Genomic DNA, 24,346 nt, shown 5'->3' with positions numbered 1-24,346 from the left:
GAAGCCCGGTTCAACTATACCTCTCCCAAAGATGCGAAACAGCCCCGTTCTCGGTCCACGAGGAAGACATTGATTCGCTAGCTATAGTGGGTACCATGAGGAATTAACGGTTGGTATTTCCTGCTAGAATCCCGTCTGCCAGAGGCTGGTGTTAGATCATTTTGCTTAGACCAAATTTTCCAAAATGAATCATCTCACCTATGGAAGCATCTCTTCCACTGTGTGCTACCAACAACTGCCCTCTATCCTCCACTGCACTCAGGATTAACTTAATCTTAAAATCACTAGAAGAATGTTGGTAATGACTGTGAAGTACTGAAGATGCGACTGTTTCATTGCTCAAGGGGCTTTGAGGTTCGAGTCTTCAGATTTGTTTCCAGGTCCCATAGCCCATGCTTCAAAGAGCAGTGTGAGCCAGGCACGGTGGCACACGTCTTTTGTGTGTGTGTGTTTGTTTGTTTTTACAACAGGGTTTCTCTGTGTAACCCTGGCTATCCTGGAATTCACTCTGTAGTCCAGGCTGACCTTAAACTCAGAGGTCCCTCTGCCTCTGCCTCCTGAGTGCTGGGATTAAAGATGTACACCACTGAGCCTGATTTAATTCCAGCAGACGCAGGCTGGTCTCTGTAAATTCAAGGCCAATCTGGTCTACATATCCAGACTAGTCAAGGCAGCAGAGCAATTCATAGTGTATTTACAAAGTGTGACCCTCCCTCTGTCTGACTGAGTTAACATACAATGTAATGTGTTTCCCCATGGCATTTTTGGACCTGCTTTTACTTTGTTCTTACTCTTCTCTCCCACGGTCCCATCTCCCCTTCTCTCTCTGCAGAGGACCCTAACGCCCCCCCCCCCCCCCAGATAGTCCTGCCTTCGTGCCGCAGGCATCCCATGTTCTCTCTCCCTCCCATGGGCACAGGCCGCTTTCTATGAGTTCCCTTAGTGTCTGAGATCATTCTATGCATGTATACATTCCATTAAGTTTTCTTGCCTGCTTTTTTTTTTTTTTTTTTTTTGCTTAGCATATTAGTCATTTTCTCTTTTCATTAGATTCTTCCTGAACATCACATCTAGTGGAGATCATGGCAGTCCACTGTATGACTGTATGGAACCATTTGCCTATATTTGGACATGCACACGCTTCCCAACAAATACACTTTCCAAGGGCCCAAACAGATCCCCAGAGCCTCAGCACAAGCTCCTTCCCTTGGCCTCTGGCACCCATCCCCAGAGATGAAGCCAGCCAAACCAGATGATGAATAGAACCATTAACACACTGTTCTCCCAGCTGAGCCTCTGATGAAACAAAACTCCCAGAGGAGAGCAGACTCCCTGGGTGCTGGAAATGCAGGACTGCCGGGCAGCTCGCAGGCAGACTCCATAGTCTGGGGAAACATGAGGCCACTAATGTTATTTTTCAGAGGATCAAGTTCCTGATGTTGGATCTGCCAAGCAGAGCACTTTCCTCTTTCTCCAGCCCCCTGGGGTATGCCAGAGTGTAGGTACTATGGGTAGAGCAGATGGACCAAGTTTCTCCCTGTCTTGGAAGGAAGACTTGTTACTACTTAAAAACAAGCAGGGGCTAGGGGTGTGGTGCAGGTGGTGTAATGCCTTTCTCTGGTACAGGAAGCCCTAAGCTGATCCCAAATATGGCAAAACAAAACAAAACCCCACCAGCAATAACACAAACACAACAAAACCAAAAGGCAATCAAAGCTCCAGTCTTGAAAAATTTCAAGTGTGAGCAAGAGGGAGTAGCTAGTCTGTCCTCCCGCTTCCATGGGAGACCCTGCTCTAGACACACACTTAAGTACTATACCAATGCACATAACACCAAGGGAAGCAAAGGTAATTTCTCTTCCTGAAAACCACAGAGAAGGGCTGGGAGATGGCTCAGAGGTTAAGAGCACTGACTGCTCTTCCAGAGGTCCTGAGTTCAATTCCCAGCAACCAGATGGTGACTCACAACCATTTGTAATGAGATCTGGTGCCCTCTTCTGGCCTGCAGGGCAGAACATTGTAAGCATAATAAATAATAAATCTTAAAAAAGGAGAAAAGAAAACCACAGAGAAGCACCACACACCCACAAGTACATATGGAGTGCCTGGTTGCTATCTTAGGAATTGCATACATGATCAGGTTCATCCAGCCACAATAACAATGAGTCTCATACCTCCTGTCTGTGTCAAGCTTTGTGGGCTCCACATATGTAATTCATGTGAGTCTCCTGTGTATCTTGTAAAGCAGATGACCTTTAACCTATCTGACAAATGGGTCTCCAAGGAAAGTGACAGCCATCCTAGGCTCAAACTGCCCCCACACAGTCACTGGCCACACTTAGTCAGTAAGGATTTGCTGTACAAGCCTGAGAACTTGAGTTAAGTCCCCAGGACCCACATGAAAAAGCCAGGCACAGTGGCGTGCTTGCAAACCCAGGGTTGAGGTGGCAGAGCCAGATAGAGCCCTGGAGCCAGATTTCGGCTCACAGTTCCAGAGAGATAGGAGTCCATCGTGGGGGAAGGGGGTGGCAGTAAGGGGCAGAAGCAGGAAGCTGAGCAATCACATCTTTTGTTTCTCAGTGTAACAGCTCTAGCTGTCCTGGAACTCACTCTGTAGACCAGGCTGGCCTTGAGCTCGCAGAGATCCACCTGCCTCTGCTTCATGAGTGCTGGGATCACATCTTGAATTGAAAGCAGGAAGCAGAGAAATTGAGCTGGAAGTGGGGAGGGTTAAACTCTGAAAGCTGGCTCCCAATGACATACTTCCTCTAACACGGCTGTACTTCCTCATACCTGCTTCAGACAGTGACACCAGTTGAGGACTAAGTATTCAAATGCCTGAGCCTATAGGGGACATTTCTCATTCAAACCATCTCCCCACATACAAAAATAATTTCATTATATAGCTATATACTTATTATACAATACATTATTCTTGTATATTATATAATTATATTACATATCAAAATGGTAGTAGTTGAGTGGGTTCAAAACATGTTTTGTTAAAGTTAACTTTATCTTTTATGTTTTGTTTTTTATGAAGTGGCTACCAGAACATTTCAAGTCATAAATGTAATTCACATTATATTTCCTTTGACCTGTACAGTATAGGGTGGTAATTTTTTAAAATTGCTCTACAAGTCAATGATAATTAGAAACATGACATATCTGTATTCTCAAATGGAATTAGAAAAGAGAATTCAATCCTTTGCTTAAATTGGGTTTGTTAAGGTAAAATTTTAAGCTGGGCGGTGGTGATGCATCATGCCTTTAGTCCCAGCACTTGGGAGGCAGAGGAAGGTGGAGCTCTGTGAGTTTGAGGCCAGCCTGGTCTACATAATGAGTTCTAGGACAGCCAGGGCTACACAGAGAAATTCTGTTTTGAAGAAAACAAAAAAACAAAAAACCTTAAAAATTTAAGCCCAGCACAGCTCTATGGTGCCTCGTAAACTGAGCATTGCCTGAGCCAATCAGTGTTCATAACCACAGTACGTGACTGGCCATGCTTCATTTTATTGGTTGCTTGGGCTTTATATTTGTATTTTTAGTTCTTTATCTAACCTTTACCCTTTAGAAGTTTATGTGATAAAAACTGGAGAAGTGACTCAGTAGTCATGAGGACTGGCACTGCCATAACAAGTTAGGTGACCCCGAAAAAGCCTGTAACCCCAGCTCAAAGTGGAACAGAGACAAGAAGGTGGCTGGAGCTAGCTGATTCCCAGCCTAGCCAAGGAAATGTGAGCCCCAGGCTCAGGGAGAGACCCCGCCTCAAAGAAATAAATGGAGAGCAATAGAAAAGGACGCTTAATACCTTCCATGAATGCACATAGGTGCACACACGTGCACACACTGACAAATACATGTGTGCAGATAAATTAATAAAAAAGCAAACAAAAATAAAGACAGTCATTTATAAAAAAGAAGTTTAAACAATATAAGATAAGAAATGAGCCGGGCGATGGTGGCGTACGCCTTTAATCCCAGCACTTGGGAGGCAGAGGCAGGCAGATCTCTGTGAGTTCGAGACCAGCCTGGTCTACAGAGCTAGTTCCAGGACAGGCTCCAAAGCCACAGAGAAACCCTGTCTCGAAAAACAAAACAAAACAAAAAACAAAAAAAAAAAAAAAAAAAAAAAAAACCAAGATAAGAAATGAATCAAGTGCCGGGCAGTGGTGGTGCACGCCTTTAATCCCAGCACTCGGGAGGCAGAGGCAGGCGGATCTCTATGAGTTCGAGGCCAGCCTGGTCTACAAGAGCTAGTTCCAGGACAGGAACCAAAAGTTACGGAGAAACCCTGTCTCGAAAAATCCAAAAAGAAAAGAAAAAAGAAAAAAAAAGAAATGAATCAAGTGTGCTAGAAGCCAAGGCAGGAATTCATCATCAGTTCTAGGACAGAGTGGCTCACAAAACTAAATAGGAAGAAACAAAGACAGGAGGGACAATGACAGAAGGGAGGAAGAGAGGAGGAAAGGGAAGAAGGAATAATAGGAATAAAGGCTTTGGTTTTGCTTGCTATGATTTTTCTTTTATTTGCATATATTTAAGGCCAAGATTGCTCTCAGTTATCTTTTCTTTCTATTGAGATATAATTCATACACTATAAGGTTTACTCTTTGTTGGGTCCATGGGGGTCATGCAAAGAAGAGGACAGACCACCGAAGTCTAGTAAACCAGCAGCAAACTTTATTCCAGGGAAAAAATTAAAAATATAAATCTCCATGGGGCACAAAAAGCTTATCAGCTCGCTGAGACCACAGCCAGAGATGGGCTCGTGACTCGTAAGGTTGTCCCAAAGGACGATTTCCGAACTTGCCCTTTTTATAGCAAGAAGCAACAAGCATTAGGCATGAACAAAGGAATTTTTATAATCTCAAGGTAAAACTCAAGTACAAATTGCCTTTTTTTTTTTTTTTAACAATTTCCATTAACAGAGTTTGTCGGTTAGACTAGTGTTTGTATTTAGTCCATTGTTTTCCCTGGCCTTTCCTGATGGTGTTTACCAAGGCTCTGCACTTCCCCTGATTCTCCCAGTTTCACAGAGCAGAGAAGGTTATGCGACAATGCAAAATGAAAAGTCAGGTACGCCCCACAATTTAAAGGTTAATTCAGCTCATATCCACTGTTGGTCACAGGTGGCCGAAGTGTTATCTTAGGGCTAACTTTCAGTTTGCAGAGCTGCCCCTCAGTTTGCAGAGGGCCACTTTGGCCTTACAGGTAGAGCTACTGGTTGTAAAACAAAGTAATCCACTGTTCATAGTTAGTCTTTCGGCTGCTTAGAAAGCTGCAGACAGTCTGTTCTCATTCTCTTAGGCTTACAACTTTATATTTCTTTATTTCTACATCATTTTTATATTCTTTTTTTCTTTCTTTTCTTTTCTTTTTTTTTTGGGGGGGGGGGTTTCGAGACAGGGTTTCTCTGTAGCTTTGAAGCCTGTCCTGGAACTAGCTCTTGTAGACCAGGCTGGTCTCGAACTCACAGAGATGCACCTGCCTCTGCCTCCCGAATGCTGGGATTAAAGGCATGCGCCACCACCACCTGGCTTACATTTTTGTACTCTTAGTTTTGGACTCTTCACCTTCTGAAGTAAGCAGTTCAGGGCTGCAGCTCAGTGAGGCACTTGCTCACGTGTATGAAGCCCTAGGGTCAATCCCAGCATTGCTGCCCACAAGAGGGGGTGCAGTTCAGTGGACATCCACCACCCTGCACAGTTATGTAATCAAAACTTCTACCTAATTCCAAACTATTTTTTTGGTACCCTCTAAACCCTTTAGCAAGCTGGTAAGATGGCTCAGCTCGTAAAGGCACGTACCACCAAGCCTGGTGATCCAAATTTGATCCCTAGATCTCTCACAGTGGAAGGAGAGAGTGGATTCTCACAAGCTGCCCTCTGACCTCCACCTGTGCACCGTGGCACATGTGCCCTGTGCCCGCCACCAGTCACGTGTTACCCCTTTCCCAGTCTCTGGGAAATAAATCCATTTCTGCCTCTTTGGCTTTGCTGTTCTGGCCATTTGATGTACGTGGGATCATACTATATGTAGTCTTTGGTGTCTAGTTTCTTTAAATTATGTTTTCAAACTTTCAAAATTCAGATTGATACTTTGTCCTTTTTTTACAGTCGAATATTTTTCCCATTCTGCGGCTGACCCACATTTTGTTTGCACATACATCAGTTGAGTAGTATCCACTTTGAGGCTGTTAGGAATGATGCTGTTCTGGGAATTTGCATGTAAGTTTTCCTGTGAACTCTTCTGGTTCTCCGGGGATGGGATCGCTGGTTCTGTGGTAACTGTGCTCAACTTTCTCAGCTGCTCCAATAGGGCAGCCCCATTCACATTCTTTTTTTTTTTTTTTTAAATATTTATTTATTTATTATGTATACAATATTCTGTCTGTGTGTATGTCTGCAGGCCAGAAGAGACCAGATCTCATTACAGATGGTTGTGAGCCACCATGTGGTTGCTGGGAATTGAACTCAGGACCTTTGGAAGAGCAGGCAATGCTCTTAACCGCTGAGCCATCTCTCCAGCCCCCCCATTCACATTCTTGTTGGCAGTATGTGAACATTCCAGCTTCCTGCAGCTTTACTGACAGTTGTTGTCTGACACAGCTAGTGGGTGTGACGACATCTCTAGGTACCACTGTTTGTCCTTGGTCCAGCATCTCCCTATCACATCCTCCTAGTCACAGTACTGTGACTGCTACAGTCCTCTGCTAGTGGGTGTGATGACATCTCTAGGTACTACTGCTCGTCCTTGGTCCAGCATCTCCCTATTACATCCCCCTAGTCACAGTAGTGTGACTGTTGCAATTGTCTGCTAGTGGCCGCGTCTTGGTTTTTCTTAGCCTTAACGCCATTCTCTAAGCAGCTACCATAGCTTAAAACAACCCACAAATCTGATTGTTGCTTCTTCATTAGGAGAGTGTGCACAGGCTGGGTATGGTAGCCCATGTCCATAATCCCAGCACTTCTCTTGACTCTGATTCTAAATATCTTTTCCTAAGGTTACCTCTAGCTCTTGTTTCTTCCTTCCTTCCTCCCCTCCTTTTTACTTTCTTTCCTTCTTTCTTTTTTCTTTCCTCTAGCTCTTGTTTCTTTGTTCCTTCCTTCCTTTATTCCTTCCTTCCTTTCTTTTTAAAGATTTTTTTAAAAGATTTAATTATTTAGTATGTATACAGAGTTCTGTCTATCTCTTTGCTTGCAGGCCAGAAGAGGGCACTGGATCTCATTACAGATGGTTGTGAGCCACCATGTGGTTGCTGGAAATTGAACTCAGGATCTCTGGAAGAACAGCCAGTGTTCTTAACCGCTGAACCATCTCTCCAGCCCCTACCTCTAATTCTTTGCTCTGGTTCCCTCTGAAAGGCCAGAAAAGATTTCATTTCTGTGCTGGACCCTTTTGGGACCTTGAACTATACCCCAGCCCCAGGATAAGCTGAAGATCCGTGGGACCCCTCTTTAGAGGAACTATTAGCTAATGGAGAAACCTAAGTTACATGAAGTTGCTGACTGCAGCCCATTCCCCCACCCAGCTTCCCCTATCAGCTGGGTGATATCAGCTGGGAATATTTAAGCAGCCCCTGTGGTTAGCACAGGTCAGCAGATGTCTGGAGGACGTAACCAGGGGTGCTGTTGCTATCCCCCTTAGATACTAACAGCCTTTCAAAACCTAACATCTTTAGCCAATTGTGATATAGGATAAGTAATTTTGTATTTTGAGACTGTAACTTTTTTTTTTTTTTTTTTTTTTTTTTTTTGGTTTTTCGAGACAGGGTTTCGCTGTGGTTTTGGAGCCTGTCCTGGACCTAGCTCTTGTAGACCAGGCTGGTCTCGAACTCACAGAGATCCGCCTGCCTCTGCCTCCCAAGTGCTGGGATTAAAGGCGTGCGCCACCACCGCCCGGCTTGAGACTGTAACTTTGTGACTGATTTGTGATTTTTGTCTTTATAAACCCGTTACAACAGTAGACAGGGTCCTTCTCCCTCCATCTGCTATGTCAGACTGTGAGGCAGAGGACCCGTGCTAGCCCGTACTTAATAAACAAAACCTTGATTTTGCATGCAGAAGTATGGCTCTGTGGTGATCTTCTTGGGGAATCCTAGGAACCAGGCACAGCACCCCTCCCCCGAGCATTTATACAGTGTTGAGGCCACTTAGCATCCTTGATTATAATGCCTCTTGGCCTGCTTGATGCTCCCCTCTCTCAATCTTGACTTTGTAGCCAGGGCGCCTCTGCCAGGGCTAGGGACAGAAGCCCATTTGGTTCAGTGTGTCTAGGACAGCAAGGGGAATTGCTGTTATTAATCATTTAGGTATGATAATGATTTCACATATTTTTTTTCCCTCCAAGTTTCTGTCTTATGTTGTAGGCAAGGTGGTACTTGTCTGTAATGCTGGTGTTCTGGAGGCAGAGGCAGGAGGATCACTACTAATTCAAGGTCTACATAATGAGCGCCAGGCCAGTCAGGCTTTGCTGTGACATCCTGTCTTCCCCAAACCAAACTCAAGTAGACAGTAAGACTGAAGAGCCCCCACCGCCCTAGATCTTCAGTTTGATCCAAGAGGCTTGCATGGGGCAATCACGGAGCAGGCCACAAAGGGCCTGTGCACTAGCAGGAAGTCTGGACTTCATTCTAAGAACTTGGGTGCTGTGAAGCAGCTTCAGATTTGCAACCATTGCTCTGGCTACTGTGTTTGAATGGCTCAAAAGGAAGGAATACAGGAAGCAGGGAGGCCAGCTGGGAGGCGAGAAATGACAATAGTCCTAACTGCAGCATGGCGGCGGGCATAGTGAGGGCGCCAGTGGGCTCTATATGAAGGGAATATGGTCAGCCTGGTCTACAGAAGCTAGTTCCAGGACAGGCTCCAAAACTACAGAGAAACCCTGTCTCAAAAAACCAAAAAAAAAAAAACCAAAAAAAAAAAAAAAAAAAAAAAGGCAATCTGGTGAGAAGGGAGAGTCAAGACTGCTTCCCAAGATGGATAAAAGAAGGTGGCAATCTCTCCCCTGACATCCACTGCTCTTGTTTTAATTCTTTCCCCAACTCTATCAGGCTTTAAGACTGGTTACAGCAAAACAAACAAACAAAACAGTACCACCACCGCCACACACACACACACACACACACACACACACACACACACACGACTGGTTATGGCATTTGCAGGACCCAAAATCTTAATTCTGACTTGTTCAGAATTAAGACTTTCAGGTAGAGGCAGGAGAGAATATCAAGTTTGAGGTTGACTTGGACTAAATGGTGAGACACTACAGCAAAACAAAAAAACAGAAAATCATAAGAAAAGAATTAAGACTTCTAAGACAGTGAACCGGGCAGTGGTGGGACATGCCTTTAATTCCAGCACTTTGGAGGCAGAGGAAGGCAGATCTCTGAGTTTGAGGCCAGCCTGGTCTACAGAGTGAGTTCCAGGACAGCTAGGGCTACCCAAAGAAACCCTGTCTTGAAAAATAACAACAACAAAAAAGACTTCCAAGATAGTAAAAGAATTACGTTAGAGCAAGTCCAGTCCCTTCTGAGCCCCGGCCTGCAGTGCTGCAGAGGTTGAGCGGCTGTGGAGCTGGTCCCAATTAGGCCATTGTAGCTTCTTTGTTTAGAAAAGGCAGGAGGGGCGGTTGGGTGTGAGCCAGGGCTCTCTGCTTGTAGCTCCAGGCAGCAAGAGTACAGCATGTTCCTCCTGCCACCCCCCAGGACTCAAGAGGGACCCAGCACTCTGGGACAAATAGCTTACTTTTAAGTAAATCTTTACAATGTTTTCCAAGCTTGCTCCGCTTTTCATCTTAGCTGGAGCAAAATGGAGAGGCAGAAAGTAGCAGGCAGGCCTTTCTGAGAGCAGGGTGCTAAAGTGGTTTGTTTGTCTCTCCAAAGAGATTTCCTGGTTTCTCCAAAAATGGGGCTTGCTACAAGCTTCTCAGTGTGAGTCACAGGCCAGTTAGCAAACAGTGGAGCTGTCCTCCAAGGGCACAGAAAGAAGTTTGCCATACAGGCTTCAGGCCCAGGATGCAGCCCTCTTCTGGATCCCAAATGGAAACCAGAATGGCTGGCTTGAGAGGTTGCCAGCCCAGCCAAAGGCAACACCTCACCTTGAAACTTCTCACTGCCCTAGAACGCAGAAGCTCCGTGGAAGGACAAAGGCACAGGAGAGCAGTCTCCCCCACTTGCCTTCTCTACTGGTGTTCTTGGCAGAATTGCGCCTCCAAGCCAGGTTGCCTCCCCTACTCAATACTCCCTGACGAGAAATCCTGGCTCTTCAAGACTCAAGTAGTCAAAGGTCCCAAACATCCTTGGCCCAATGTGCCAACAGATGCCATGTTTTAAGAGTCCTGCTGCCGGGCGGTGGTGGCGCACAGCTTTAATCCCAGCACTTAGGAGGCAGAGGCAGGTGCATCTCTGTGAGTTCGAGGCCAGCTTGGTCTACAAAAGCTAGTTCCAGGCCAGGCTCCAAAGCCACAGAGAAACCCTGTCTTGAAAAACCAAAAAACCAAAACCCAAACCAAAACAACAACAACAAAAAGAGGTCTGCCACCCAAACTTGCACCTCACTCCTGGTCTCTCCTAGGCTGCATCTGCTCCCATCACTCACAAAGGCAGAGCAGGCAGAGATTCACAATGTACATCTGCATACATCTGGTCTCTTGACCATGTGGCCAATGAAGACCCCAGAACAATATATGCCAGGAGGTTATCTGGGAGGTAAAAGCAAGATGACTTTATGCTTTCACCAACTCCAATTCTTGTTTCTTGAGACAGGGTTGTTCTGTGTAGTCCAGGCTAGCCTCAGACTTGTGATTCCCCTGCCTCTTAAGTACTAAGCTCACAAGCTGTGCTATCAAACCTACAGGCTTTAGTTTTCAGATTTATGTTTACTTTTTATTTTTGGATTTTTCAAGACAGGTTTTCTCAGTGTAATCTTGGATGTCCTGGAACTCACTCTGTAGACCAGGCTGGCCTTGAAATCAGAGGTCTGCCTTCTACTGCCTTCCAAATGGTGCTACCGCTGCCAGGACCATCACCACCTAGCTATTTATTATTTTTATTATTTATTTATTGCTTTTTGAGATAGGGTTTCTCTGCGCAGCTTTGGAGCCTGTTCTGGAATTCACTCTGTAGACCAGGCTGGCCTTGAACTCACAGAGTTGTACCTGCCTCTGCCTCCTAAATTCTGGGATTAAAGGTGTAAGTCACCACTGCCCGCTTTAATATCTTTAATAATGTGTGTGTGTATGTGTGTGTCTGTGTGTGTGCGCACATGAGCTCAGGTGCCTTTAAATGTAAATACCCTGAACCTGGTGATACAGACAGTTATGAACTGGCTGCCTGATGTGAGAATTGGAAACTGAACTCTCAATTGCTAAGTCATCTCTCCAACCCTGGAACCTTATTTTTTTTCTATGAATTAAGTTATCTGATGATAATTTTCTGTTTTAGCAAATAACCCAACTCTTTGTTGTCTGTCCCAGATCATTAAAGTGCTTCCACTATTAAACATCTGTTGGAAAAGAAACAGTGAAATTGTCCCCTTGTATCATATTCCAAAGTACCTTTCTGAACAGCAGGTTCAAATCCGCTCCTTGCCAGCCAGAGCCTGCCAGGAGGAAAAGGGTGGGAATAGCCCTGCCATAGTGGAGAGGCCTACGGTATCCAAGAAAGGGCAGAGAAAAGCTGGGGAACTGTAGGTACAAGAAGTAAGGGAAGGCAGGCCCTGAGAGAGGGCCCTGGCCAGCAGCTGGGTGAGGAGAGGCCTGGGCATCTACATCTGATCCTGAGGGTTCTGGGGAACTACCAGCATGTTTAGGCAAAGAGGTGACCTGAGAGGTGTGTACCCAGAAAGACCTAGTGACTGCAGTGCCCTGAAGGAAGTTGTTAAAGCTGGGGATAAGGTTGACCCTAACCCTTTGAGAGGAGGTATGGCCGGGACCAAGAGAAGTGTTAAGGGATGGGATGGGGGAACACATGGCTCTGGAATGAAGTCAGATGATCATGGAACACTGATGATAGTCGTTCCTTGGAGGAAGAGGCACCTTGAGGGAGGCTGAAAATGACTGGTAGAGCAGAAGAGAGCGTGGGTGGAGACCAAGGGAAGGATGCAGGCTACAGTGAGGGTCTGGTCCCTGGCCAAATGCTCCCTAAGCAATTAAGCAAGACAAGAAATAAAAGACAAAAATGAAGGCTGGTTCAGCAGGCAGAGGTGCTCGCCGTGTGACTCTGGCAACTGGATTCCATCTCAGAGCCCGTGTAAAGGAGGGAGGGGAAATCTCTCCCCTGAAAGTTGTATCCAACCTCTACATGTGTGCCGTGGCACATGCGCCCACACACATCATTCGTATGTGTGCACACTGATAATAGTAGTCAAACAAATAAAATGTACAAGATGGAAACCTGCTTTGGCAGCAAGAGAGGGAGAAGCAATCTGGATGGAACGAATTTCTGGGGTGTGCTGAGTGTGAGGCAGGGTTGTGTTGGCTGAGGGACTGTCTGAGGTGAAAATGTGGGACTTTTGGGAGAAGCTAGAGGTGGGGGTGGATCTTGGATAGTAACGTGGATTGGAAATAGGAATCTGATTTGCAGGGGAAATGTGAGCATGTAGAAAGGGGGGGGGCAGGAAAGAAAGAATCCAGGGTTAAGGAGCGATGGGGATCTTAGCCTGGACCTCAGGAGAGAAAGGAAGGGAAGGAAGGGGGCAAGAAGGGGAGTTTGTAGGTGTGGCCCAGGACATTAGAAAATCCTAGCCAGGTGGTGGTGGTGCAGGTCTTTAATCCCAGCCCTCTGGAGACAGAGGCAGGTGGATCATTGAGTTTTAGGACAGCCAGGACTACACAGAGAAACCCTGTCTTGAAAAACAAAAAGAAAATCCTACCACTGGCTTCTAGATCCTTTCTAGAAAGTAGAGGAGATTCTCTGCAGAGGAGAGAGGATTCCTGCCCCTCTGGGGAGCTGCAAGAGGCCCCATATGGAACCTGGGCCAGAAGTGACAGCTGAGTTGCCTGTGGGTGCCTCACTGGAACCTTAGTGGGTGAACTGGACATCAGGATGGGCCATATACATCCAACAGAATGTTATTCTGTCATGAAAGGACACTTATGAGATGTCCCCATTTCCTAGGTGGTGTCCTCCATTAAGCAGAACTTAAATGTCCTTCTTTTCATTTGGTTCTCACAGACAGGGCCTTACTTTGTAACCCTGGCTGACTCGGAACTTGCTGTGTAGACCAAGCTGGCCTTGAACTTACATTGGATTTCCCGCCGCCCACACCCCATTCCCCCAGTGTTGGAATTACGGCTGTGTGTCTGGCTTCTAAGTGTCATTCTAGTCTGTGTGTCCTCCTCAGCAACTAGAGTGTTGGTGATACACTGCGTGAGAATTTAGTATCGAGAAAATAAGCCTTCTATGGAAAGATGACATTTATAGAGTAGTGGCCCAAAGAAAGCCACTAACGGGGGACAGAGCTAGGACCGAGAGTTTTAGCCTGAAGCTGACAAGCCTCTGGTTTGGAAAGCAAACTTGGTCTCTTTCCAGCTGCTCGGTCCTTTGGGACAAAATGGAGAAAATGGAGAATAAAATGGCCGTCCCTCCTCCCTGCCTCCCACTTCTGCCCCAGTGGGACAGGCTTCCTTGTTTATTGCATTCCTTTGAGGAACATCAGTGGTGGGCATTCTCCGGGGACTGGCCTGGCTGGCCCATCTGCCTTTTGGCTTCCACCTCTTTCCTCTGCCTGAGGTCTTCAAGGTTGCAGGAGATGGAGAAAGGGGAGCCACAGATGCTAGAGGGTTTCTCCCTGTGGAGTCCAGAAAGTCTAACACATGGATATGTTCTACACTCCCATCTGACATTGGGCTAGCCTGATCTGAACTGAGATCTAGGAGTCCAGCAGAGGGAACAGAATGGTCTCTTATCCCCTGGGTCCTCAGTGAACCTCTCTTGGGCCTGGGATTCTCTGGAGGGACTGTGAATAGCTCTCTAAGGTGGAGTGGGGTTGCATACATTCATTCTCCCCTGGCCCCTATGCCAGATGTCCTCCAGTCTTACCCCTGGCTCAGATTGCCCTGGGCACATATCTGCCCTACAAGCAGGTCACCTCTACCAGGCCTAATGGGTACCAGGGTGAGGCATGGGGATTGTGGCTCTGAGCCAGGACTGGCGATGCACACTGTGTTCCCAGTATTTGGGAGGCTAAAGAAGGGGGATTTTGAATGCAAGGTTAGCCGGGGTTATATCTCAAGGCTCTGGACGAGGCTGAGAGGGCTAATGAGCAAGTTCTTCAGATCTGCAGCCTCTCTAGGCACAGAGGCCGTAGTTTTTGCTATTCATTGACTTGAATTCAGGTTCTGGTTTTTTAAAAAAATATATTTATTTCAGTTTGTTTGTTTATTCATATCAGTTCTTTAAAAATGTCATTCAGGGGGCTGGAGAGATGGCTCAGAGGTTAAGAACACTGACTGCTCTTCCAGAGGTCCTGAGTTCAACTCCCAGCAACCACATGGTGGCTCACAACCATCTGTAATGAGATCTGGTTCCCTCTTCTGACCTGCAGGCATACATGGAGGCTGAACACTGTGTATATAATAAATAAATCTTAAAAAAAAAAAAAAAAATAAAAATGTCATTCAGTGAGTTTGACCATATTCAAGACTTCCCTAACCCTGTTCACCCCCCCTTTCCTTCCCACCCAACTCTGTGTTCTCTTTTTCTCCACCCTCCAAGTGGAAAAAATTCATGCTGAAGATTTTACTTATTTTATTTTATGTGTAAGTGTGAGTAGCTGCACCATGTGTGTGCCTGGTGTCCAAGGAGGCCAGAAGAGGGTGTCAGGTCCCCTGGAACTAAGGTTACGGATGGTTGTGAGCCTCTGTGTGGGTGCTGGGAACTGAACCCCGGTCCTTTGCAAAAGCAATCACTTAATTCCTTAGCCATCTCTCCAGTTCCCACACCTTTAAAAATTCTTTTACAACATTTTATTCATGTTGTTTGTGTGAACAGGACATATGTGCTACACATGGCACACATGTGGAGACCCAAGGACAACTTGTAGGAGTTGGCTCTCTTTCTACCATGTGGCTCATGAAAATCAATCTCAGGTCACCAGGGTTGATAGCGGGTACCTTTATCTGCAGAGCCGTCTTGCTGGCTTCAGTTTATGTTGTTGTTTGCTTGCTGTTTTCCCAAACAGGATTTCTCTGTGTGCTGCAGTCTGGCCCACAAACTCTCTTGGCTTTCATCACCCAACACTAATATTTGGCTTCAATTAGTGGACATCATCCTCTCAATAATTCATTCACTTAACCACCATTAGGCATCTCATCTGTGCTGGAATAGATGCAGCGTGCTAGGCAGTCAGGGACTAATGATACTTGGTGTCCGTGATCCACTGGGGAGGCAGAGAGACTATGGAAGGAGCTAAGACAAGGGAGAGAGGAAAGGGATCTGTGGGGCAGTGGTCCAGGGGAAGCGCTAGGCAGGGGTGACTTGGTCTAGGCTTATACTGACTCTGGGTAATGGAGAGACTGAAACCCAGTGAAGACTGGCTGGAAAGTGCCTGTGCCGAGAGACAAAGTTGTAGGAAGGGCTGGGAAGCAGCAAAAGGGTGAGGCCCACAGTGGGATGTGCCCTGGATCCACTTACCACTTCTCCTTCAGGAGTCAGCCCCACGTCCCTGCCAGCGTGGAGCCTCGCCATTGTGTTTATCCCTTCTAGATCTCTACCTGCGTGGGTCACCACCTTGGGGGACTTCCTCAGGCTTCCTTTGGTCAGGACTGTGCTGTCCCACCAGCCTCGTCTTCAGCTTGCTGGCTGACCCATCCACATTTCCTTTGGGTCTCCTCTTGCAAGCCTGGTTTCCTCATTTCCACTCACCTCAGTTTTAGCACTAACATTAAGTATAGGACTTTTGAGTACAAGTGTCTCCTGGAGAAACAGTGGGAAACGAACACACTAACGTGACAGACTAAGGCAGCCTGTAGTGCGGTCCTTGGGCTGTGGTTTCATTCCCAATGGCGGGGAATTTGAAACACGTGAACCTCCAACCTTGGTTTCCCTCTCTGATGATGCTTGCTCCCTCCCCCTTTCCTCTTGCATGGCTCCTCCTCTCATCTCAATATGAAATCCAAATGAGGGTCGGGTGTCTGTCTTAGTTAGGGTTTCTATTGCTGTGACGGAAACACCATGACCAAAGAACAAGCTGGGGAGGACAGGGTTTATTTGACTTACACTTCAGCATTGCTGTTCATCACTGAAGGAGTCAGGACAGTAACTTAAACAGGACAGGGTCCTAGAGGCAAGAGCTGATGCAGAGACCATGGATGGGTGCTACTTACTGGCTTGCTTTCCATGTCTTGCTCAGCCCACCTTTTTTTTTTTTTTTTTTTTTTTTTTTTTGGTTTTTCGAGACAGGGTTTCTCTGTGGCTTTGGAGCCTGTCTTGGAACTAGCTCTGTAGACCAGGCTGGTCTCGAACTCACAGAGATCCGCCTGCCTCTGCCTCCCAAGTGCTGGGATTAAAGGCGTGCGCCACCATCGCCCGGCTTCAGCCCACCTTCTTATAGAACCCAGGACCAACAGCTCAGGATGGCACCACCCACCATGGGCTGGGCTCTCCCCCATTGATAACTAACTGAGAAAATGCCCTACAGTCAGATCTCAGGGAGACTTTCCTCAGCTGAGGCTCCTTCCTCTCTGGTGACTCTAGCTGTGTCAAGTTGTCACAAAACCACCGAGTACAGCATCCCTCCCAGAGCCTCTGAGGGTCACAACTGTGCAACATCGCAACTCCACAGAGATTTGTGCCTCATTTACGTCCGTCCACAGAGTGGAGGGAGCTGTTGCTCAAGTGGGCTGGCCATGGCAGTACCCTGGGGTTCCAGAAGGGTCACGGCTTTCTTTTCTCGGCTGTGACTGCCCCGGGCAGGTGGAAGTTTGATCTGGTCTGGTGATAAAAACTCAGAGATAAAGCTTTTACCTACTATATGTAGGTCCCTGGGTTCCATTCCCAGAACCTTAAAAAAGATGGAGAATACAGTCTCCTCACCACCCATTCCACATGTACCACACCGGCCTCTCAACTCAAAGTAGTCAGGCTTCCCTGGGTCCAACATGACCCTTCGGAAGCCCTGAGCATTTGAGAAGCTGTGTTCAATGGCCGGATGCCTTAGGAATGAGGGAGCCCACCCTTCCAGTGTTTGTATGTGTCTCCCATCCAGGTGCTGAGGATGGGAACGGGGCTGGCAAAGGCGTCAGCTAATCTCTGGTGTGGAAGGGTCATGTGAGGGAGGTCTGTCTGACCCCTCCATTTCTGACAGCCTCCAGGTCTCTCTGAGGGTGGTCCACTGGGCTGTCATCACCATCAAGTAGTCAAGGAGATTTTAGGCTCGGCAAGGCCCTTGCTGGGTATCTTGTCCGCCTTCCTGCCTTGGTCAGGGCTGAGAGCTCAGAAAGTTCGGGAGGGCTGGGGGTGTAGTTCAGTTGGTAGAGTGCTTGCCTAGTATGCACCAGATCCTGGATTTGACCCACGACACACCATGAACCAGATGTGGCAAAGTACCTCAGCAGTCCCAGCACTCAGGAGGTAGAGGCAGAGGGGATCAGAAGTTCAGGGTCATCCTTAGTCTCACTATGGGTTGGGATCAGTCTGGGCTGAGACACTGAGAAAGCCCGTAAGAAGGCAGCTCTGTGGTCCCACATCGGATGATGGCAAAGCCTTCAGGTTAATGTGAGGAATTGTTTGAGGCCCTAATTCTTACAGGGTTTGCTGTACAGTTGGGGTACGGTGGGGATGGGAGAGGCTTCCCCAAGCAGCCTGATCTCCTACCAGCTTCTTATCTTCCAGGTAGGCTCCTGGCATCTGAGATGTAGTCATTTCTTTTTCCATGGAAGAATTCAAATTGTAATTCCCTAGGCCATTGGATAGATGCCCAATTCTACCTACTCTGTAAATTCTAAATACTAAGTAAAGGGGACAAAGGGACTCAAGTAGGACAAGGATCAAGACCTCACGATGTCATCATGGCTTCAGAGAGCACTTTCCTTTTTTCTTCATTTGAGACAGGTCTCTCTATGTAGCTCTGGCTGCCCTGGAACTCACTCTGTAGACCAGGCTGGGCTCGAACTCAGAGATCCGCCTGCCTCTGCCTCCCGAGTGCTGGGATTAAAGGCGTGCGCCACCACCGCCCGGCTCCAGTGAGTGCTTTTCCTAGGGCTCCAGAGCAGTCACACAGTGTCCCGTTCCAGCCCTTCTTGGCAGGGGAGCTTGGTCTCCCTGCACACAGCTAGGTGCGGAACCTTGGGGGCACACAATTATGTAGAGGCATAGCTGGGGGTTTGCACACAGACCAGCTGTGTGCAGAACCAATGGGCTTCCCCCATACCTCTAAAGACAGAACATCTCTGAAACAATCTGAAGTTTTTCTGACAGTGCTGAAGGGAGGCAGAGGCTTCCTAGGACAGCAGCAGCACTTGACAGGTCTGCGTAAGGAGCTGTCTCAGAGCAGGCAGGCCATTACCCACAGACCACCAAGGCACTGCTGTGTGCCCCGAATGCTACAGTCCCCAGATGGCAGTCTCCATCCAGGAGAATCTGGAACCTTTATTGTCACTCCAGATAGAATGAGGCAGGAGCTGGAGGGGGCTCACCCCCTCTATCCCCGCTAGCCCTGGCTGGGCTGGCTGTCGGTTCTGCCCTTCATGCCAGTGTGAAAAGGAGATGTTCTCCTGGGGGACTTGTGTCCAACTCCTCTGCCCTCCCTTCTGCAAACAGGTGACACTGACAGTGCTGGGGGCTTCTACTAAGAGGTTAGGGGACATCTGGGGGGGGGTAGGGCAGGGTAGCTTCCTAGGAAAAGCAAGAGATCGAGATCTTGGGTTCTGAGAGAATGTGTAGGACCGGGATGGTTAGGTGGTGAGGGGGGATGTATTCTGGGAGCAGGACCAGGAAACATCACCACCTGCTTCTCCTGCTTTCCTGGTGAAAAACTAGCCTTGGTCCTGGAGGAAGCAGGGCCAAAGGCAAGAGGAGGCCTGCCAGGCTGTACATTCCCACACACCAAGGCTATCCACGCCATGCATGGCACTCCAAGACCACCAAGGTCAACACCAACATTACTGAGTCCTGGAAAGACTGTCCAACGAAGACAGTATGGGGGACTCAGAGTCACTGCCCCAGTCTGGAGCTCAGGCTGGGGCAATCTGGTTGCCTCCAGTTGGAAAGCTTTCTGGGGCCCCTCAGATTCTAGAAATGCAGTAAGAGTGGCTGGCATTGACACTCTGAGTCAGGGTCACCTCGGATGTGCTTTGGGGAAGAAACGAATGCCTCTGAGCTAGAGACAGTGGATCACAGCTGAGGAGGACGGTCATTATAGGCATCCCTGCCTCCAGAGAGGGTCAGAAGCAAAGACCACAAAACCAAAAAAAAAAAAAAAAAAAAAAAAAAAAGCCGGATGGTGGTGGCGCACGCCTTTAATCCCAGCACTTGGGAGGCAGAGGCAGGTGGATCTCTGTGAGTTCGAGACCAGCTAGTTCCAGGACAGGCTCCAAAACCACAGAGAAACCCTGTCTCGAAGCAAAGACCATTCCCTTCCAGCCTTCCTATAAGCAACTCTTCAAACTAGCTCCTCACTCCTAGGGTCCAGGAGACTCCAGGGAGAGTCTTCACCTGCTCAACATCAGGTGAAGAAAGAGATGGCTGGGATAGGCTTAGCCTGAGTTAATACGGAGCCCTTGGCTCTTGCCTTCAGTGAGCTCTTATGTATATGGGACTTTGAAATAGACAAACCAGTCCTCTCCTCTCCTCTCCTCTCCTCTTCTCTCCTCTCCCCTCCCCTCCCCTCTTCTCTCCCCTCTTCTCTTTGCTCCTGTTGGCACTGGAAATGAATTGGAGGCTGAGGATCCCTCTCCCCTCCCCTCTCTGTTGGCCCTTGAAAATGTTGACTTTTCTGTCACAGGAAGTAGCATCAAGAGGGTCTGGTCTGGTGATAGGGCAGTGCTGTGTTTTGTTCACTGAAGTCCCCAGGGCTTTTGCAAACCGGACACCATCACATGACCATAGGCCTGGAGGAAACAGGTGAGTAGTTGCCTCTCACCTCTGACCCCAGGAGAGGTCCTGTCATGTGTCACAGGCCACCGGAGGTTCCTGTGGTCATCCTTCCCATAGCATAGTCTCCGCGTGACTCTGGACTCCAGACCTATCCCTCTGGGCTTCCTGTAACCTTTAAGCTTTTCCCTGAGGGAACAATCCTACTCCCTAGATCTCTCATCTGAAGGCTGCTGGACCTTAGTCCTCTAGGTCTTTGTTACATTTAACCTAAACTCCTTTGGCTCTAAATGATGAAAGGTCAGGTAAGGTCTAGAGATAGCCAACACCGTCAAAAATAACCCGTGGAGTCCATCAGGATACACAGCACCAGTCCTAAAAACAAAAGCAAGCAGGCAGCCCAGACTCCCTCTCAGATAAGCATAGAGGAGGAGGCTTGGCGATGTGCAGGGAGCTGGACTCTGCAAAATCCCAGGCCTGGGAGCAGTCTGTGCTCCTTCTCCTTTTAAGGCAAGGTCTGAGCTGCTAGGGCTGCACTTGCTCCGACAAGCCACAGCCCCATTCATTCCTGGCTATTTGGAGGAAAGCGGTGATTAATCAACGTTTCCCCACCCCCACCCCCTGCCTGTTTTACATTTGGTTCTTTTTAAAGTGTTGGCACACCTCTTGTTAGATCCTAGTCAACCTAGACCCCAGCTCAGTGTTATAACTGGAGGACTGGCAGCTGGTGCCGGATGAGGTCAAAGGGGAGAGGTCGGGGTGTGAGGTCTGGGAAGAAAAAAGGTTAAAAATGTAGAGATAAAGTTTTGGTTGGGAGTTCTGAGTCGGAGCCTGGGACTGTAGGGGTGGGAGGTGGGGGTGATGGGTGAGGCTCTGTGGGTGGTGTGGCACAGGCAGGGCCAGAAGCCTTGACCCCAATGGGAAAAGCCAGATGCTGTTGCAGTGACCGGATGGCTACAGATGAGGCAGTTGGGCCTGAACCCCAGTTTTGCCTAAACCTGCCCAGTGCGGTTGGTCGTCATCTCTGCGGATCTCAGCCTCCTTCAAGCCAAACCTGAGAGCCAAGAGGTTTGGGCATTCTGAAGGGGTGGCTGAGCAGTGTGCAGTGGATGGGCACATCTGGGGAGCAGAGGAAGGAAGGAAGGAAGGAAGGAAGGAAGGAAGGAAGGAAGGAAGGAAGGAAGGAAGGAAGGAAGGAAGGAAGGTAGCCAGCTCTGTCCCAGGCCAGACCTCCAGAGCTTTGCTCAAGACATGGTCCCACCCAGGACTCTTCATCATTGTCCTTCAATAAGAGGGAGGCATTATGCACCTGGTAAGATAGGAGATGTGAGTCCCAGGCTAATCTGAAGAGGGCTTTACAAAGGTCCCTAAAAGGAAAACTGCCCCAGGTGAACTGACGGACCAAGCCCAGCTTCCAGGGAACCAGAGAGTACAGGGCCTCTCTGCCTCAGTTCCACCAACAGCTCCAGTGACACTCCGTACAGTAGTACCCTCTGGGCTTAAGGTTGAAAGGGGTGCAGTCCAAGGCCTTATCTTCCAGGCCTCAAGCCCTTTCCTGCCTATTGTGATTGTGGTAGAGGAGCCAAGGAACACAGGGCTAGTCCCTAGTACAATGCTTGTGACTTGAGTACAGACTCTTTCTGTAGGATCCCCCTCTTCTCTACCCCTCTGGGAAGGGTGGGGTAATGAAGGGCTGCATGGCCAGAGGGTACCAAGGAGTGCTGTTCTTCCAAACCCTGCCTTCTCTTCTTCCTGTACCCAGCTGGGCACACCTGAAAGAAAGGAGCCCTTCCCGGTCTCTTCATATTAAAAACAAGAAAGAACAACTGCAGGAAAGGCCCTCACACACATCCCTTAGCAGCCCAGGTGCTCTGGGCTCCTCACCCTAGGTGCTTGTCTACCAGCCTGTCTCATCAGAGGCAACTGGCCACTTCCTCCGCTCTTGGTCAGGAATGAGAAACAAGCACTGTAGAAACGTTGCAAGGCTGCAGAGTGGGTCTTGAGCTTTGGGGGTCAAACGGCCCTTTCACAGGGTCGTCTAAGACCATCAGAAAAGACAGATGTTACAATTACATTACGATTCATAACAGCAGCAAAATTATAAAGTAGCAATGAAACTAACTTTATGTTTGGGGGTCACATCAACATGGGGAATTGGATTAAAGGGCCCCGGCATTAGGAAGGTTGAGAACCACTGCTTGACAGGGAGAGTGAGGGCTCTGTGGAGGTGGTCGGTGCCCTGTGCTGCCTGGAACACTCAAGCCTCTGCCGCCTCTCCAGGGTACATCAACATCACAGAATCTGTACTCACAGTGGAGTCTCGCAATTCTGGAGTCAACCGTGCAGGCTTTCCACAGTGGACTCCAGTGTTCTCCACAGAGAGGGACTTGACCCTGGAAAAGTTAAAAAAAAAAAAAAAGACAGGGTCTCATAATGTAGTCCTGGCTAGCCTGGAACTCATTATGTAGACCAGGCTGGCCTCAAATTCAGATTTGCCTGCCTATGCCTCCTTAGTACTGAAATTCAAGGCATGTGCCACCATCCTTGGCCCTCTCAAAGCTCTTTTTTTTTTTAAAAAAAAAAAGATTTATTTATTATGCATGCCGGCTGACCAGAAGAGGGAACCAGATCTCATTACAGTTGGTTGTGAGCCACCATGTGGTTGCTGGGAATTGAACTCAGGAACTCTGGAAGAACAGCCTGTGCTCTTAACCTCTGAACCATCTCTCCAGTCCCCCTCAAAGTTCTTACTAAACAATAAAGACAACAAAACTATGAACTGTTAAAGAAGACACACATTTGGGGCTGGAGAGATGGCTCAGCAGTTAAGAGCACTGACTATTCTTTCAGAGGTCCTGAGTCCAATTCCCAGCAACCACATGGTGGCTCACTACCATCTATAATGAGATCTGGTGCCCTCTTCTGGGGTGTAGGTACGCATGCAGGCAGAACACTGTACATAATAAATAAATAAATCTTTAAAAAAAAAAAGAAGACACGCATTTGATGGAAAAGTGCAGCTATTACATCTAGCTAATTAATTAGTTCCTTTTTATTTCAAGGATATATATACACACATGTTTATGTATATATGTATGTATAGGCATATATATTCATTCAATGGGAGAGAGAATAGATTTAGAAATATCCTTGGTTGGTAAAATAAAATGTAGCGACGCTATGTTGATCATTCCAACTTTTTTTTTTTTTTTTTGCAAATGTATTGGCTTTGAATGAGGGTGTAGCTTGGTGATAAGGGCACTTACCTAGCATGTGAAAGGCCTATGTTTGATCCTTAGCAAAACACACACACACAATTCAGTGTTCAAAGCCCTTGACTCCCCTAGGGAGCAGGGCTGAATTAGAGTGAAGGATAGGAAACACTCATCGTGAATGCAGAATAAATGCACGGGGTGCCCCACACTCAAGGAGTCGTGTGTGTGTGTGTGTGTGTGCGTGCACGCGTGTGTGCATTCGCACACGTGGTAAGAGAACAACTTTTGGGAACTGGTTTTCTTTACCATGGGACCTGGGGATCAAAAGATTATCAGGCTTGTATGGCAAGTACCTTTGCCTGCTGAGCAGTTTGCTGGTTTCCTTAATGTATATTATAAAATAAAATTGAGGTTGGAGAAATGGCTCAGTAGTTAAGATCACTTGGCCAGGCCTGATAGTGCACACCTTTGTCTCTAGCACTTGGGAAGCAGAGGCAGGTGGATCTCTGTGAGTCCAAGGCCAGTCTGGTATCCATGACAAGTTCCAGGCCAACTAAAGCTACATAGTGAGACCCTGTCTCAACATCCCCCACCCCACCCCACCCCCGCCAAAAAAACAAAAACAAACAAACAAAAAAAAGGCCACTTGCTGTTCTTGCAAACGACCCAGGTTGAGTTCCCAGCATCTACATATATACTCACAGTCATCTTTGACTCCAGTTCTAGGGGGTCCAATGCCCTCTTCTGCCCTCTGAGAGTACTGCAGGCATGTGGTGTACATACAAACATGCAGGCAAACACACACACATTAAAAAAAGTAAATATATCTTTTATAAAATATTTTACTGTAATTTATGTGTACAGGCATTTTGCCTGCATGTGTATCTCTCTGGGTACCACTTACATGCCTGGTGCCCAAAGAGACCAGAGGAGGGCATCTGAAGTCACACAGGGTTGTTAGCCTCTGTGTGGTGCTGGGAACTGAACCTGGGTCTTCTGGAAAAGCAATCAGTGTTCTTAATCTCCAAGTCATCTCTCCAGCACAACAAATAAGTCTTTTTTTTTTTTTTTTTTGGTTTTTCGAGACAGGGTT

At 47.6% G+C, this 24,346-nt stretch overlaps 1 protein-coding gene across 1 annotated transcript in view; it reads left to right on the top strand.

Annotated features, from left to right (window-relative positions):
- The window catches only part of Lmod1 (leiomodin 1), a 45,016-nt gene that overhangs the window by 15,796 nt on the left and 4,874 nt on the right, over window positions 1-24,346 (top strand). The window lies entirely within an intron of this gene.

This window comes from Chionomys nivalis, chromosome 5, assembly GCF_950005125.1.
Source record: "Chionomys nivalis chromosome 5, mChiNiv1.1, whole genome shotgun sequence".
NCBI classification, from domain to species: Eukaryota; Metazoa; Chordata; class Mammalia; order Rodentia; family Cricetidae; genus Chionomys; species Chionomys nivalis.
The sequence above is the reverse complement of the archived record's forward strand: the minus strand, read 5'-3'. Positions and strand labels throughout refer to the sequence as shown.